Consider the following 17,081-nt stretch of genomic DNA (forward strand, 5'->3'; position numbering starts at 1 on the left):
GTTCCCCTGGGAAGACATCATCCCCCATACCTGAGCAAAGCCCTATGGTCTGCGTTATCATCTGTAGCGAAGCATTCGGCAATCAGCATACAGTTGTGGTTCTCTGGCTGGAAGCTCCCTCTAGCGTGTAAGGGACAAGGAAGTGTTTTTATAACAACACAGCTGATGTTCTGAGGAAATGTCCCTACGTAAGGATGTGTGTTTTCTATGAATGTCAGAGACTAAACTTATACCACGTTCACCAGCAATGTACCATGATGTTGCCTTGGAAGAAGTACAGAGTGAGCAAGAATGTCTTGTTTGAGAATAGAGTGCTGGCCTAAGCAAAAACAGTTAGATAAATAGAAAATAAAACAAGACCGTAAAGGGTGGCTATTGTAACAATAAAATAAAGCCAAATCAAATATATCTAGGTTGGAGTGCACAGCAGCTTCACCTAGTGTGTTAAAATAACGTGCATGGAGCTATAGCTAAAATGGCTACACAACATTATCATTTGGGCAAAGTGGATCACAGAGCTTTCCTAGGATTTGGCCAGCTCCAAAAAGTGACCTGAAGTCATTCTTGTTAACTGGGCAAGGAGCTTCTTATAAGCTTGAGTTAAACACAAATTAGGGTCAGTCACCATACTGAAACAAACTGCATTAGATAATCTATATCAATGCAAATTTTACATGTTTGTTTTGTGAGTCATACCATTTTCTCAATATGGTGAGCAAAGTTTTCAATTTCTAATTATGCTGACTCCCATTTACACCAAACACTAGTATGTCAACTTGAAAATATGCAACATCTCTCACATCCTTGAATAATATGTGCATTACTCTGAGAATTATCATATGTTGATGTTATGCCAAAAGCAGCTTTGGAATCCTTCAGGGGTTTCAAAAGGCATCAAATGTTGTAAATCCATGTGGAGTTCTGTCTGGTTATATGCAGATAACTGCTGTGAGCACTAATGCACCCTTCAATGAGGATAACATTTCTGATAAGTTCAGGAGTGAATTACGGTGGGGCGTGGCCAAGATTGCAACCGTGACGCATGTTCTTTGCTAAGCTCCCTCCTGGGCGTGCAAATGATTCCTTAATCATAATCTGGTTCTGAGCCATTTTACCCCCCATACTTGGAGATGGGGTGACTGTGGCATGACTAGCCACAATCCCAATTGACCAACTCGGTCAGGTGGTGAGGGGCTGCTGGGACCTGCTGGAGCCTGGGCCCCGCTCATGACTGCGACCAAGGCAGAGTGGTCACGACAGTGCTGGTGGAGGTGCTGGGGTCCGTTGGATGCCTGAGAGAGCTGAAACGTGGGCACCAGCTGGTCAGGGTATCCTGGGCGGCCACATGTGCCCTTCCTCCTGGCAGTAGTGACCCACAACATGGTGCACGCTTGGTGCGGCCCACAGGATTGGAGGGTTGCTGTGCTTATAGGAGTAGCAGCGGAGGTGGTCAGCTCTCCTGGGCAGCAAGAATCTCTGGAACTCTGCTGCCTGCACCCAGACGAGGCCTTGTGCCCCGCTGCAACAGCATTAACGGGGGCACAATGCAATGTTACAATTGGGGGACTGCAGTGAGCACTGGGAGTGCACCAACTTGGCTTCATTGAGTGAGCTTCTGACTGGGACTGAGCAGGCCAAACTTCAAGCCCTACCTGGCACAGAGGTATTTGGGGCCACGCATACCTCTTTGCACTTTGCATCCCTAGTGGCGTACTGCTCTTACTCAGACATGATCGCTGGGGCCTTTCTTGGCTGTCAAAAACTTGGAGCGTAACCCAGGGGTGTGCATGTGGACCCAATACATAAAGGGGTGCTGTCACTGTATAGTATTGAGGGCATATGATAGCTACCGGGGCTGTACACTGAAGTCCTGCGAGAGCTCTGGGATAGCGAACAGTGGCTGTCTTTTAGTGGATCGGTGTAGTGCACTGGAGGGCCGTGCCAGGGCCAAGGCAGCATTGCATCACCGACATCCATACTAGGTGTGTTGTCTGTTGCTAGGGGACTGCCTTAGTAACTTGTACCATGGTTGTCCATTACTGGTGCCCGCACCTCCTTAACTGCTTGGACCTGGAGCAGTGAATGATGGCGGTCTAGAAGGCATCATTGAGGGCATGCTTGTGGTGCTGGACTCTGTGTATCTGGACTCTCTCCAGATGTAACCTGGTTACTCTACACCTTACTCTGCAACTTATGGTGCGTGACCTTGACCATGGGAATGTCTTTCCCCTGGCGAACTGAAGGGGGCGGGCCTTTCCCTGTCTTGACACTATGTCACAACTCCGTGGGTGGCAGTATGCCCTCCGAGGGACCTGCCACACTTGTTCACCTGGTTCTTTCACATCCTTTTGCTTGTTACATAACTAGGGCATAATGACGGTACAACACAAGGTTGCCAAGACCCATAGTCTCGCCACGACTCTCTGCAGCACTCAACTCAGTTTGACAAGGTTCTTCAAGCTATTGTGGACTCAAAAAGCTACCGCTAGCTTAGGAATGGCACACTGTTACACAGCAGTTGAGATCAAAGAGGGTAAAAAATATATAATACAGGAGAACAAAAGGACCGCTGAGGGAGCGCAAAGTGATCAGCAAGTGATTGATGCTGATCCACAAATAAACTAGCCCAATTTGACCCTATAAAAGGTATTGGTTAAGAAGGACGCCATTTTAAGATGATATGATCAGTTTTGATCACAATGGACACCCTAGACCGAATAGAATTTGGTCTGTTGTGTCAAATGCTGTGTAAAGGTCCAACCTAACCAGCATGACCGAGTGGAGTGGACTACATCTTCAAATATCAGGATGTCGTCCCAAAAGCTCACTCAAGTAGTTTCACTACTTTGTCTAGACCTGAAACCTGATTGAAGTTTAGAAATGCAATGAAATTTATACAGTAAGTTTTGGAATTTACTTTCTTTACATATGTAAATTGATGGCATGGTGATATGATGAGTTATTCACAGCGTTACTATCCAAGTTGTTTATTTTTCATAACTATGCTGATCCGTACATAATGGAGAGACTGAGCCTGTAGTGATGGATAGGGTGATCAGGCAGGGGAGAGAAGAGCTGTACGTTGCCAGGGCCCAAACCAGCGTAGCGCCTGAAGCAGAGTTGGTAGTCTTAAGATTAGACTGACTCTCAAAGATGGTTAAATCATGGTTGTTTTCAAGGCACTCTTAGGGGCACAGTCAGTATCCAAAGTGTTTGGAATGTTATCCACAGATTCAAACATTGTTATTGAACAATGTTATGTTTAAATTATGTATAATCAGGTTTACTTTATTGATGAAAGTGGAATTCTGCCTGGCACAGAAAGCTTGAGGAAAAGTGATTGTCAATGTAAGGGGAGGGTTGAAGTGTGTTCAGTAACATTAATAGGTATCTGGAGTGGTTAAGATACCTGCTAGATTAAAGAGGCCCACAAGTCTTTCTTTAATTTGTAAGTAGCTGTTGTATAGAATATTCAGTGGGTCATGTCTTCTACCATCACATTTGTAAACATGTTTTTTTTATTTATTCTACATTTTATAAAGTGCCACTCTACAAGGTAGTAGTTGGCTAGCTGTACAGTAGAGAAATAAAGTGGTAAGCTAACCCCTTCCATGAAACATGCCAGCAGTTGAATAAAACAGAATATCAGTCAAGATTCATCAATAAACTTTGCAGGCATCAAGGCAGAATAGAGGGTTGAGGAACAATATGATGAAAGGTACTTTGAGGGAAGAAAATAGTACAGTCAGAAACACAAATTGTGAAAGATTTCCTCCAGGAAATGGAAAGTAGAAAGGCGGCTGCAAAGCAATCCCTTGTTTTGCTAATGCTATGCTTAAAGACTGTTGTAGAAATGACAAAAACATTTGTCTCTTCCTAGCTCATTGTGGATGCCATTATCAATCCTATGCTTAAAAACGTTTCTAGAAAAACATATTTGTGGTGAGCAGACAGTGTGTTGCTGCTGTTGTAGGGTGTTTGACACAGGAGCTACTCTACACCTAAACTTGGGAACTACCTAGAGTTCTCTGCTTCTTTTGTGCATAATTTATGCAGCACTCTAAGCCTGAAAGGTTGTTGTCTTGTCTTGCAGTGGGTGGTCTCTTGTGTCTGGACACAGCTAAACCTCTCTGAGCTATAATGATAACAAAACGTGTCTGGGTTGCGTTTATTCATTCCAGGTTGGCTTGGATGGTATTTTACCAATCCAACGCTGTAATACTGTGCCTGGTGTAAAAAAAAAAAAAGGCTTTTGTCATTTTACAGCTCATCGTGGATAGCACTGTGCTAATCCTACACTTAAGGACTTTGCTGTAGAAACGCAAAATAATTTGCTGTTTCTAGCTCATTGTGGATGTCACCGTGCTCATCTTAAGCTGAAAAACTTTGCTATAAAAACAGACATTTGTGGTGAGCAGATTCAGCTTGTTGCTGGTGTTGTATGGTGCCCTATACAGGAGCTGCGCTCCACCTGTACCTGGGAACTACCCAGAGTTCTCTGCTTTTTTGCATAATTTATATGGCACTCTAATCCTGAAAGGGTGTTTTGTGTGTATATATATATATATTAATCATCAGAAAAAAAAACCGACTTATCGAGGCTCATGTGCGGTGGTCTTGACATGGGGTCGGGAATCCCATCAATATTAAAGCAATATATCTCACCCAGTTAGGACAAGAAATCAAGACACAAAAACGGACTGTTCCAAAATATATTAAAGGAAAGAGAATTGGTCCTCCTCCCAACGCGCTTCAGCCGTAGCCTTGTTCACGGATGGGGGAATACTACCTACAACAGACATAAATACAAATACATAGACACAAAAGAAGGACTTAAATCAACATACAAATGTATATCCAAGTACAAAATGAGCGCCATCTTGTAACGGTTATATAAACCATAATATCAAAAGTATATCCATACTATAATACAGTTGCCTTAAATATATACAACTGCTGCAAGTTACATGTTCAATTCCTCAATTATTAACTGTGTAACCTTAGATATTGTACTTGACAATCCTACTATATTTCATGTCTCTAACAAATTTAAATATGGTGAAACCACCAACACCCCCACATAAAACTTCATATCAAAATTAGAACCAATAGTTTTTTTGCAAAGCTAATACATGAATTTCAAAAAAAGCTCGAAAAGAAAACAAAAATTCCAGTAAATAATCATTTAACTGCCAAGATGAGTATTCATCTCTTCACAGAATTTTACAAGGAAATAAAAATTGAAGAAATGGTACAAAAACAAAGTAACAGCTGAAACTGGTTTGGAAAGAACCAATAATATCAGTAAATTGTGTATTTCGGACATCGATTTGTTACATACATTGTCTGTGTTGGATGATAGTACCATTGCGCATGATGATCCATATGTAAATTTACTTAATGTGGGTATAGAAACAGAGCTGTCATGCCCTAGCCCATTCAGACCGAAATCCATCTTCTTGCCTGCTATTCAGAATGAAACCATTCAAGTATTTGAGAAAGATATGATAAGCCAATTCAAAAAAATGAGATATGGTTCTAAAAATGTTGAATATGACAATCTTTCTAAAAAACAAAAGATAGCTTTGAATACCTTGAGGAAGGACCCAGATATTGTTATCCGGCAATCTGATAAAGGGGGTAATGTAGTAGTTCTCAGTAAGATGCAATATTTGGGGGAAGGAATACGCCAGTTGAGTGATCACAATTGTTATGTCTATGCTAATCAGGCAGAGTTGAAAATGTCTAGTCTTCAATATCATGGGAAACTAGTTGATTGGAGAGATAGGGGTCTATTGGAATGGGATGAATATCGTTTTTTAAAATGTGATCATCCGAAAATCCCAGTATTATACCTCTTGCCTAAATTGCATAAAGACAAACAAAATCCTCCTGGTAGGCCGATTGTGTCAGCAATTGGTTCACTGTTGGAAAACACTTCACAATATATTGAATTCTTTCTTAGACCTTTTGTTGAGTGCCTACCCTCCTATGTGAAGGATACCACACAATTTGTAGGGATGATGGAGGGTTTGGGTTGGGAGGAAGATTTCCTATTTCTGACCTTGGATGTAACCAGTTTATATACCTGTATACAACACGAATTGGGCCTCAAAGCAGTTAGACATTATTTGAGAGCAAGATCTTTATCGTACCTCATGCACACTGAAATGATTTGTGACATGATATGGTACTGTCTTACCAATAATTTCTTTCTATTTGAGAACCAAATATATAAGCAGATCCAGGGAACTGCGATGGGTACATGCTTTGCCCCGAGCTACGCGAATTTATTCATGTGTGGTGGGAGGACCAGGTATCCTCCAATATAGCCAACTATGATGACAGTGTGGTGCTGTGGTGCCGATATATAGACGATATTTTCATCATCTGGATAGGTGATGTTGATTCGGCACTCAGCTTTGTGACAACTTTAAATGATAACCAGTATAATCTCAAATTGAGTGAGCAACATAGCAGTAAATCTATCCAGTTCCTTGATGTTGAAGTAAGTGTTGAAAATAATGTGGTACAGACCAGACTCTATAGGAAAAAAACAGCAGGTAACAGCCTGTTAAATGCTAAAAGTGCTCATCCTTCTAATTTGATTAGAAGTATACCATATGGTGAACTCCTAAGAGCAAGACGAATATGTAGCACTGATGAAAAGTATCAACAAGAATGTAGGATTATGTGTGCAAGGTTTAGTGAAAGAGGTTATAATGATAACACAATTCGGCAAGCTGTACAGAAAGTCGAGGGAGTAGTTAGATCAGAAGTACTATATCATGCACAACAAAATAAAACATCTGATGAGAAGATTAGGTTTATTACGACCTATTCCAATCAAACATTCAATTTAAGGCGAGCACTTACCAGAAGCTGGCATATCCTCCAAACAGACCCGGATCTACAGGAATATGTGTGCAATAGTCCTGCACTAACTTTCCGTAAGGGCAGGTCACTTAGAGACAATCTCAGCCCCAATATGGTACTTAGTAGCACTAAGTCTGAGAGTGTGAGTTCTGTAATCTCAGGATTTTACTGTTGTCATCAATGTAAAGCCTTTAAATACAGTAAGGATTCCTAAAATGTAATATGGGGTGCTGGTCAAGGTGAATATGCCATCAAGGGTTTCTTTACATGTAACACAGATTTCTGTGTATACTGCCTACGATGTCCATGTTGTAAAATATATGTGGGCAGTACAATCCAAAAAAGAGAATGTTGGAGCATGTAAGAGCCATACGGAATTTTGACAGCAATTACCCTGTAGCACGACACTTTCATGAAGTACATCAAGGTGATGAAAAACAACTTACATATCTGGTCTGTGACCAGATCAAACTTAATTCACGAGGTGGTGATAGACAGAAGATGTTACGGGTTCTTGAATCAAAATACATCATTAAATTTATGACTCTGTCTCCCAATGGGTTAAATTTAAGTGAAGAGATGAATACTCATCTTGGCAGTTAAATGATTATTTTTATTTATTATTTTATTTACTGGAACTTTTGTTTTCTTTTCGAGCTTTTTTTGAAATTCATGTATTAGCTTTGCAAAAAAACTATTGGTTCTAATTTTGATATGAAGTTTTATGTGGGGGTGTTGGTGGTTTCACCATATTTAAATTTGTTAGAGACATGAAATATAGTAGGATTGTCAAGTACAATATCTAAGGTTACACAGTTAATAATTGAGGAATTGAACATGTAACTTGCAGCAGTTGTATATATTTAAGGCAACTATATTATAGTATGGATATACTTTTGATATTATGGTTTATATAACCGTTACAAGATGGCGCTCATTTTGTACTTGGATATACATTTGTATGTTGATTTAAGTCCTTCTTTTGTGTCTATGTATTTGTATTTATGTCTGTTGTAGGTAGTATTCCCCCATCCGTGAACAAGGCTACGGCTGAAACGCGTTGGGAGGAGGACCAATTGTCTTTCCTTTAATATATTTTAGAACAGTCCGTTTTTGTGTCTTGATTTCTTGTCCTAATTGGGTGAGATATATTGCTTTAATATATATATATATATATATATATATATATATATATATATATTTATATTTATATATATATATATATATATATAATACACAATTCCAAGTCCACAGATAGAGTTTGTCAGGGTTTACCCATTCTATGAGGACCGATTCAGGCCCTACAGCTTGGGTTATACATGCCCACACACATATATATATGGGTGTGCACACAAAGTAATAATACAAGCTTAACATGTTAACTTTGCAACATATTTAGATTATACCATCCACTCTTAAATTACCACAGTGATTCATCTCTGAGCTTCATAAGAACTTTGCTGACCACAAAATCAATTGAAAGACCTGCTCACATCTTTTCTCCCTTAAGTGTATGTAATCACCAACTCGTCCAATATCCACAGCCTTCTTGATGATACTGCCACCCACCTCCTTGCTCCCCCCAAAATGTGGTTCCCTGACATGCCGGATACTGGCATAACAAACCAACTTTCATGCAATGTTATTACTTTCAACATGGATGGAGGTAGGGGAGCTTCTTTCATCTGCCATGCATTTACATTCTGGGAAACCTGACCTGCAACATGCAACCTCTTTGAATACCAATGTATTAGCAGTTTGCCTTCCTGCAATACTTGACTTTGGATTACAATGCCGCAAGCCTTTAACTAGGTACTTTTCAAACGAATTCAGGCTTCCTTTAGTTTCACATTAAACTTCCATCCGGGGAGACCTGACCATATAGATGACAGCACAGGTATTACCTGTGCCCACAAACATTGAAGTCTTAGGAAGGGCACTGCTGTCCATTAACTGTTCAGCACCATTTGTTTGCCCTAATTGTTGTAGCCTCGAGTCCAGGCCTTCCAGTGGGAGTGCCGTAACTTGGTATGGACATCTTGCAAAGGGGTGCTGGAACTAGGGATGTGGAAGGTGCTGGAGCACTCCGGACACATTTTAGGTGTTAAAATAGGAAATTAGCAATAAAATGGTTTGTAAGTGTTTTTCTTTCCTCTTACACATTCATTATACTGTCAGTTGTCAGGCACCTTCTGACAGACTGCTGCTAAATATGACATGCAGATCTTGTTTGTTTCCTCTCTTTCGCTGCAAAGTAGGGTCAAAGATGCAAGTTATATGAGGAAAACTAGAGAGGGGCTTTCTTTCCACCCACATGTTGGGAGCCAGAACTACATGTTTTGATTGGGCAGAAGTTGTGTGCTTCCACAAAAACCCCTCAACGCAGTTGTGGTTATTATGTTTATTTATCCAGCTGCCTGAGCTTGAATTTTTTTAGGGACAGGCACCTGACATTGTACAGCTATAAAAATGTATTTGATAAGGAGAAAAATTATAGTGTCTTTTTTTGTTGGCAGCAGCACTGAAGGGATTAAGGCGCTCATTACCCACATGGATGTTTCGGTCTGGTTTGAAAGTGGATCCTTCACCTGACCTTTTAACTTTAACCAGTATTACTCTACAGTTCTTTGCTTCCACACAAATACATTGTTTCTACCAAGTAACACAAAGCAGTGTGTGAAAAGGGAAGGCAGTTAAAAGGCAAATACTTTCTAGCACACATAAGTAACAAGAGTGTTTCTTATTCCTGAAATCTGAGGTAAACAAAAGTTAATAGGTTCAGAATGTATCAAGATACTTTCATTTTAATGTGCATGATGAACACAAAGTTATAACTGAATATATGTGAGGAGTGTCTAATTTTCCCTGATGTCGTAATAACACCAATGTTGTTTCAATGTAAGGTATTCACTTTCCTCACACATAGGAAAAAACAAACTTCATTAATGCTACAATGGTTTAAAACGTATTGTATTATTAATAATCCATCCAAGATAAGCACTTGAAGCTGTGGTACATCATGTAAAGTGCTGGTAGCCTCGGTTTAATTTGACCTATTTACGATGATTCATAGACCTGAGACGGGATAGAGCCACCGAGACTCAACCCAAGACATATCATTGCAGAGCATAGACCGCAGTACAGTGAAAGGAATAAAACGGAGCGATCAACACATTCCGAAAGCAAAAGGTAATTAGGACATACAGGCCCTGAAAAAGCATTTGTCTTGCAAGTTCCTAAAGAGACAAAACACGTGCTGGCTAAAAGTACTCAAGTTGATGTATTATGTCCACAATTACTTAACTTGATGAATCTTGGGAAATAAGTCAAATTAAATCAAGACTACCAGCACTTTACGTGCTGTACCACAGCTTCAAGTGCTTATCTTGGATGGATTATGAATAATAAGTTTCAAACCATTGGAGCATCTATTAAGTTTGTTTTCACCTATGTATGAGGAAAGTGAATGTCTTAAATTGAAACAACATTGGTGTTATGACAACACCAGGGAAAATTAGACCCTCATCACATGTAATTAGCATTGAATGAGTAAGAGTTGGGCCAATTACAAGGGGTGGCACTGAGTTTTCCATACCAAATGAACCAAACGATTTAAAATTGGGCATTAAAGGTAGGAAGAGAAGTAGGTTGGGGCTCAGTGTCTAATCCACGAAGCTATAAAGGCTCTGATCATTATTTTTCCCTTTTAGTCATTCCCTTCTTTAATTTAAAATTGACACAACTGCAAACCCAAAACACAATGTAATTTGCGACATAAGACATGTTCAATGTGTTACTGGCCTGTGACCTTACATACTGCCAGTAATTTAGAGCGCTGTGTAAACAGTAGGAATACGCAGAAAGTAGATTTCTACATGTTAGTTCTGTATCCGTTTTGGAGCACACATTTGTGCGGTGCTTGTTTAATGCATCGGTGATCAGATTAACTTGAGTCATGCAAAAAACAGAAATAATTTACCACCAGGGACCGAAGGGTGGTAAATGCGGCATGTACACAGGCATGTATTAACAGTGCTACATTGTACAGTTTCTCATATTTAACCAAGTAAGAATGCTTAGTTGGGTGTTGTATCACAGCAGAAAAGTGTTGTGTGCTGTTAAGATTTATCCTCCGGTTTACTTTTCTATTCTCAGTGGGCACCATAGTTTTTCTTTTAGCTTTATGATCTTACAGATTACATATCATTTCAGTATATTTTATGTCGCTTTATTATGTCGCCTGTTATTATGCAAATTGCGCATAAGTTGCATTAGCCAGTGGAATACTGAACTATTATTTTGACACTTAACTGCTGGTTAAGTATCCTTGATACTGCTATTTAGGTGGCTTGAGTTCTGTTACTAGTTGATCATAATAATAATCTTTATTGTATACGGTTAACTAGAACCTTTACAATATTTGCAAGCATTAAAAGCAGTTTGGCGTCAAAAAACAAAGTGCTAATACATCAAAAAGAGAAACAGAGAGGAAACAATAAAAGCATAAGTGCAAACAAAAAATTCAACGTGCCATCTGTCAGAATTTACCTGACATAAAGAACATTTAAAACATTTTTTTTGTTTGTTTTGTTTATAAAACACCCAAACCTGACATATTAATACGAGAAGGTGAATTACAGTTGCAGTGCATAACAAACCACCATTAACGTTGCTGAACACCAGAGTTGCTGCAGCAACAAGTTGTTTATAAACAGCACCTTTAGTAGAATGTGGGTACATAAAAATAGTAGCTGTTTGTTCATTAAAACAAGTAACATTGACATTGTAAAGCACCACAGAGGCAGCAAGTTGATTAGAACCAGCACCTTTAGAAAGCAACAGACTAAAACTTCAACCTGAACATAAACACACAGATGACAACTTCCAGCATAGCTACCAAAAGGAAGTAAGTCATAAAGTGCTGGTAGAGTGCATGAGTAGCAGGCTGGATGAGGCGGGTTATCCGAGAAGCGTAATGGATGGTGGAGCAGAACCACTCGGCAAACCCCCTATGCCACTGAACCTTTTGTAGGCAAGGGTGACAAATGTAGTAAACTCGATGTTAAAGGTAGTATTGCGGGATTCAGTGGTACAATAATACTCTGCTGGGCAGAGACACAACATGCTTGAAAGATTCATTAAACTGGTCACAGCCCCTACATTTGATCCCCTCTGTGGGATTGTGCCAGCATGCCAGATGCTTTAGGAATAGCCACTCGCCCAGCCTAAGAGCCACGAATCTTAGTTTCAAATAATTGGTACAAATGGGTGAGGTTTGGGGAGGGAGATGCAGGCTGGTATGAGTTGATGACTGTCCATGTATGCTTGTGCTTGTCTTGTGTGGCTCTGTCTGAGTGGTAGGATCAGAGATGGAGATGCTTTTTGATGCCCAGTTGGAATGCTGATTGACTTGGATTTGTGACCCAGATGTAGTAGTTGCTCACACTCTTCGAGAAACTGTCAGTGCGATCGACCAGGTCCACTGGTGCTGATGTCGGCCCATAACAGTGCCTTCAGGGAGCCAGCTCTAGCACCCCCCAGCAACGTGTGCCATTGAGAATGCCCAGTTCCAAACTGATCTGAGCAGTGGATGAAGAATTACGCAGCCGCAGTATTAATTTTTAAATCCTTGTAATGAGCTTGTTCAATGAACTGGCATTGATTTGTACCCCCAAGTACTTGTATGATTAGTCCACCGCGACCTTGTTTCTGTTGTAAGACCAGTTGCCCCCCTGATACTTTTTTCTTCCGAATGTGACTACCTTGGTTTTCTTCAGGTTGACCCCCAGGTAAATATTTGTGTACGTATAAAGTAGCTGATTGAGCAGGCGTTCCAACACTACTCTTGTGAAGCTGAATAGAGGTAGGTCATCACTATACAGCAGGTTACTAATCTGTGCACTGTCACTCGAGTGGATAGCAGTTAACAGAGTCAAGAAATTGTGAAAGATCTGCAATGAACAGATTAAAAAGAGGGAGGACTAAGACACATTGCTGTTTTAAGCCCTGTGGTGTTGGAATTTTCCTTGATAGATGAGAATCATTCCCTAACTTAAAACTAATCCAGGTGGTGTTGTGCAGCTAAATTTTAGATTCCAGGAGCTTCAAAGGGAATGGGTACTTTTTTAATTTAGCCCAGAGGGCCCTCCTCGGTACACAGTCAAATGCTGCCTTGAAGTCCACAAAGCAGCAATGTAGCAGGGAGTGAGAGGAGGTTGCCTTGTGCATCAAGATTGATATAGCGAATAGCTGGTCCTCAGTAATATGCTTACCAGACTCTACCCACTGTTAAGTAAAACTAATTACTTACCTTAATTTCTGATATTTGTTTATAGTAAATTCGATAGTTTTATTCACTTCACTCCTTAATGAGCTGCACAATTTATTTAGCAGGCAATACATTGTGTTTTAAATAAATAATAGAAGCACAACTTCAAATATGAAAAATATATACAAAGTTACCTGAACTAATTAATACATGGGTATCACAAGTCACTTGACAGATTGAAACGCTCAGTGAGTTAGTAATTGGGAGGTACAGTTCAGCCTACTTCCCCCTTGCAAGTATCTGGATCATCCTACATATTCTCCTTGATAGTTGCTGGTAAAAATCATGCCAGTGGTACAGTTAGGCAAGGTGGTAACTCAGTATATGGTCTTTGCTGCAAGGGCTCTGCCCGTGAGGTCTTTGCCTGCATTTCTCAGTGACAGGAATGGGCTTGATAGTATGCTTGTTCTCGACATAATGTTTTATAAATTCCTAGGATTTCATTTTTCTGATCAGTGCATTCTGAGAATTGTAGCTTTGATTCACTTATTTTGAACCCAGGTTCGCCTTTATCGCTGGTGGCGCATATGTGACAATCGTTTTTGCCCCTGTTTCCAAACCACCCCAAGCCACCCTGGCGCTTAGCTTGGTCAGTATGACTGGGAGGGTTGTGAGCTTCATTTTCCAACAATCACTCCAGCGTACAATGTCAATATACATTATACAACAAGCAGGGCACATGAGAGGGGCTCAGGGGCAGTGGAAAGAGATGAATGTGGATTGGCAGGGGTGCTGAGGGAAGCAAACACAACATTTTGATAAATAATCAACATTTTTTAAGACTTTCAAAGCAGAGATGGAGAGAATGTGTGTGTGTTTTTGTCTGTGTTTATGTGAAACTTCATTGTGAAATCGGACAGACACCTCACCATACCCGACTGAAAGCACCTGTACCCAACTTTTTATCTGAAAATACATTTATATGTAACACCCCAGACACCCCCCTGAAGCTATGCCCCTGACCCCACCAGGAGTGGCCTCCTGCACGGATTCCCTTGTTTACACCCTCCAACAGTGCCCCTCATCTCTCCATGGGCCCTCTCTCACATACATTTAATTTGTTTTAAAAAGCTTGTTGTGGTTGGCTTTACTAATAAGAATGTATGTCTACCCAAATTAACCCTTTTTAGCAACATTAGGAAAACATGATGAAAGAAACCCTAACAGCCTAACATATATTATGAAGTTTGCATGCAGCTCTTTGCCACCTCATGAGACACTGTCTTATTAGGATTGTAATTTATGAACTGCTGTAACAAAAATATCTCAGTGACAAAAGCAGTAATTCACTGAGCTGAGCTATTCGCATAAAATACAGTGCTGCGATCTGCATGGTATGCAAACTTTGTAGCAGGCGTATTAACCCTCTGCACTTCTTTATGATGAGTCAAACTGCCACTAGAAAAAAGTCAGATCGGTCTCCAGCAGGAACATTCATCAGCAGACTTATTTTGGCAATTACATTGCTGCCTGAAAACTGCTGGACGCTCAAGGAACTCAAGGAACTCTGCAGCAGGTGCTTTTAAAACAATGTTATTTTCAAATGCAGTGCTCCCCTGAGGTCAGTGCCAGGTGCAGCTGCACCACTCACACTGCCCTATAGCCGGCCCTGTTCGAAACACGTGGAGTAGTGCATTTTAAATATACTATTGGTAAAAGAAAATGAATGTGACATGATATTCTGCGGACTTGGAATGGCCTGGTAATCCTATTAATGGAGTATGAAATGGCATAGGCCACAAAACTCTGCTTGGATTGAACTGGCCTTTGACTCAATATTTTGTATGCTTTCTGTTGGCTGAATTTGGAAACAAAGAAAGGCCGCTCTGCACTGCTGTAGAGAGCCTGTGTTTTGCCTCAAATTCATCTTTGCAAGCTGTACCATTTCAACCCTCACCCCAGCATACTCAACAATGATGCCTGGGTGCTGAGGTCTTTTTGTGGCCATGAGTTTGATACAGAGGGGGGTTCTGAGGTCAGAGGGGTACACCATATGAATCCTTGCATCCTCCCTTGAACAAATGTGACTACTGTAAACCTTAACTGTGTTTTAGAGGACTGAAAGCAGTTGCACTGTTACCAATTATAGTAAGCATTGCAGGCCTTCTCAACTGTTGCCTGCTAGGGAGAGGGACAGCCGGAATCTCTCCTTTGTAAATGTTTCTGGCAGCTGGTCCTTCACACATCCATGTGGGACATGGATGGCATGTGTGTGAATTTGTCTACGTGTATAAGAGTTTTTGGAGTATATGTGTGGTGCATGCGACCATAGCCACCTTTGCTCACATTTTCTATTATGACAAAGTCAAACAGTACCAGAGATGAAGGATAGAGAAACTTAAACAACTAATATGAATTTGAGGACCCATCAAAATGGGGTTTCTGGTTGGCTAGGGTATGCACCTAAGCCAGACAGAAACCACCCACTCTAGTCAGGGCTAAGGAGTTACACCCAAGATCACTCCTGCTCACCCCCTTGGTAGCTTGGCACGAGCATTCAGGCCTATCCCAGAGGCAATGTGTAAAGCCTTTGCACAACACACACAGCACACGTGACACACTATCCCCACCACAAAGGAAACACAAAACCAAGTTATATAAAACTAAACTGTATTGTACATACAACATTAGACCAAACACAACATGTCAGTAATACCCTGCTATCTAAGCAGTTGTCAGAACATTACACAGTACTGTTACTCTGTGAACACTAGCAGTAGTCACATAAAACATATAGGTTACTGGTTATTCTGCAACATAAGCAGTAGTCAGGTTGTCATTACCAAAAGAATGTGTATGTCAGCATAAACATCTCATTATAAAATGCCCATAAAAGGAACATAAGAAAACACATGGCAAGGGATGAAAACATATTATCAGAAATGCATGGGTCATATTAACACACCTATTCATCATTCTCATAGGAGGAACATCAGAAGATATATGTCCAGTCAGGAGGGCACACTGTAGCACTCACAGTGCGCCAAAAAATCATCATCAGGCCTGCCCACGAGACCTGAAGCCTTCCCTGCCTGTTTAGGAGCCCAAATCCTCGGGGCCAGATAAAGGGCACAGGCGCTCCTCCCACGCAGAAAAGCAACAGGGGCCTCGTCTGAACATTGTCGGGGCCTGAGAGCCCAATAGCCAGAAGCAACTCTGGAGCGTTCACTCTCCCAGGGCAATGACCAGGGGGAGAGGGACTTACCCTCGTCTCCCCCGCGTCTGCTCGCGGGGTGTCCCCTCCTTGACCGGGGGCACAGTGCAAACCTGTCTTCGCCGGGTGGGCCTCCTTTGGGGCTTCCTCACTGCCCGGTAGGAAAACAGAGGCTCTCACAGCTTTGGGTGCTTCGGGGGCCACTCGTCTTACTCTTAGTACACCGTCATTGTTGAGGGCCCTGCGGTGGCCCTGGGAGCAGGAGGGACCTCCAATCAGGTCTCCCTCCCTCCTGGGGCTGCTTCTCTACACTTGGCCACACCCGATCTGGTGCGCCAGTGTCTACCTCACTCCTCCCTGAGTAGCAGCTGTGATTCTGCCAGAGTTGGTGCCAGTTGGTGCCCCGGGGGTGCTATTCTCCAGGCTTTTTCTCGAGCCCCGGGGGGCATAAAACACGGCACGCTTCAGATGTGCTTGGCAAATACAGGATGTCCGGTTTGCAGAGGTGATTCTCCGGCAGCAGGAGCAACGAAAATGCTCTCCAGATGCCTTAAGTTTTTTACAAACAAGGCGCTCTCAAGGCGCTTAGAGAAATAAAGACGAGTGCTCCTCAGGCACTCTGCAACCCATGCAAATCGCTCCTTTGTGCTAAGAAACAAGTCGATGTGGGGGGCACGGGCCACAGCACCTAGCCCCTCAAGACACAAGTGAAGCACAGGGCGG

General features: G+C 41.5%; 1 protein-coding gene across 2 annotated transcripts in view; it reads left to right on the forward strand.

Moving 5' to 3' along the window:
* Positions 1 to 17,081, forward strand: part of FLT3LG (fms related receptor tyrosine kinase 3 ligand) — an 823,185-nt gene that overhangs the window by 791,736 nt on the left and 14,368 nt on the right. The gene's annotated exons all lie outside the window — the stretch shown is intronic.

Source organism: Pleurodeles waltl, chromosome 7 (assembly GCF_031143425.1).
Source record: "Pleurodeles waltl isolate 20211129_DDA chromosome 7, aPleWal1.hap1.20221129, whole genome shotgun sequence".
Taxonomy (NCBI): domain Eukaryota; kingdom Metazoa; phylum Chordata; class Amphibia; order Caudata; family Salamandridae; genus Pleurodeles; species Pleurodeles waltl.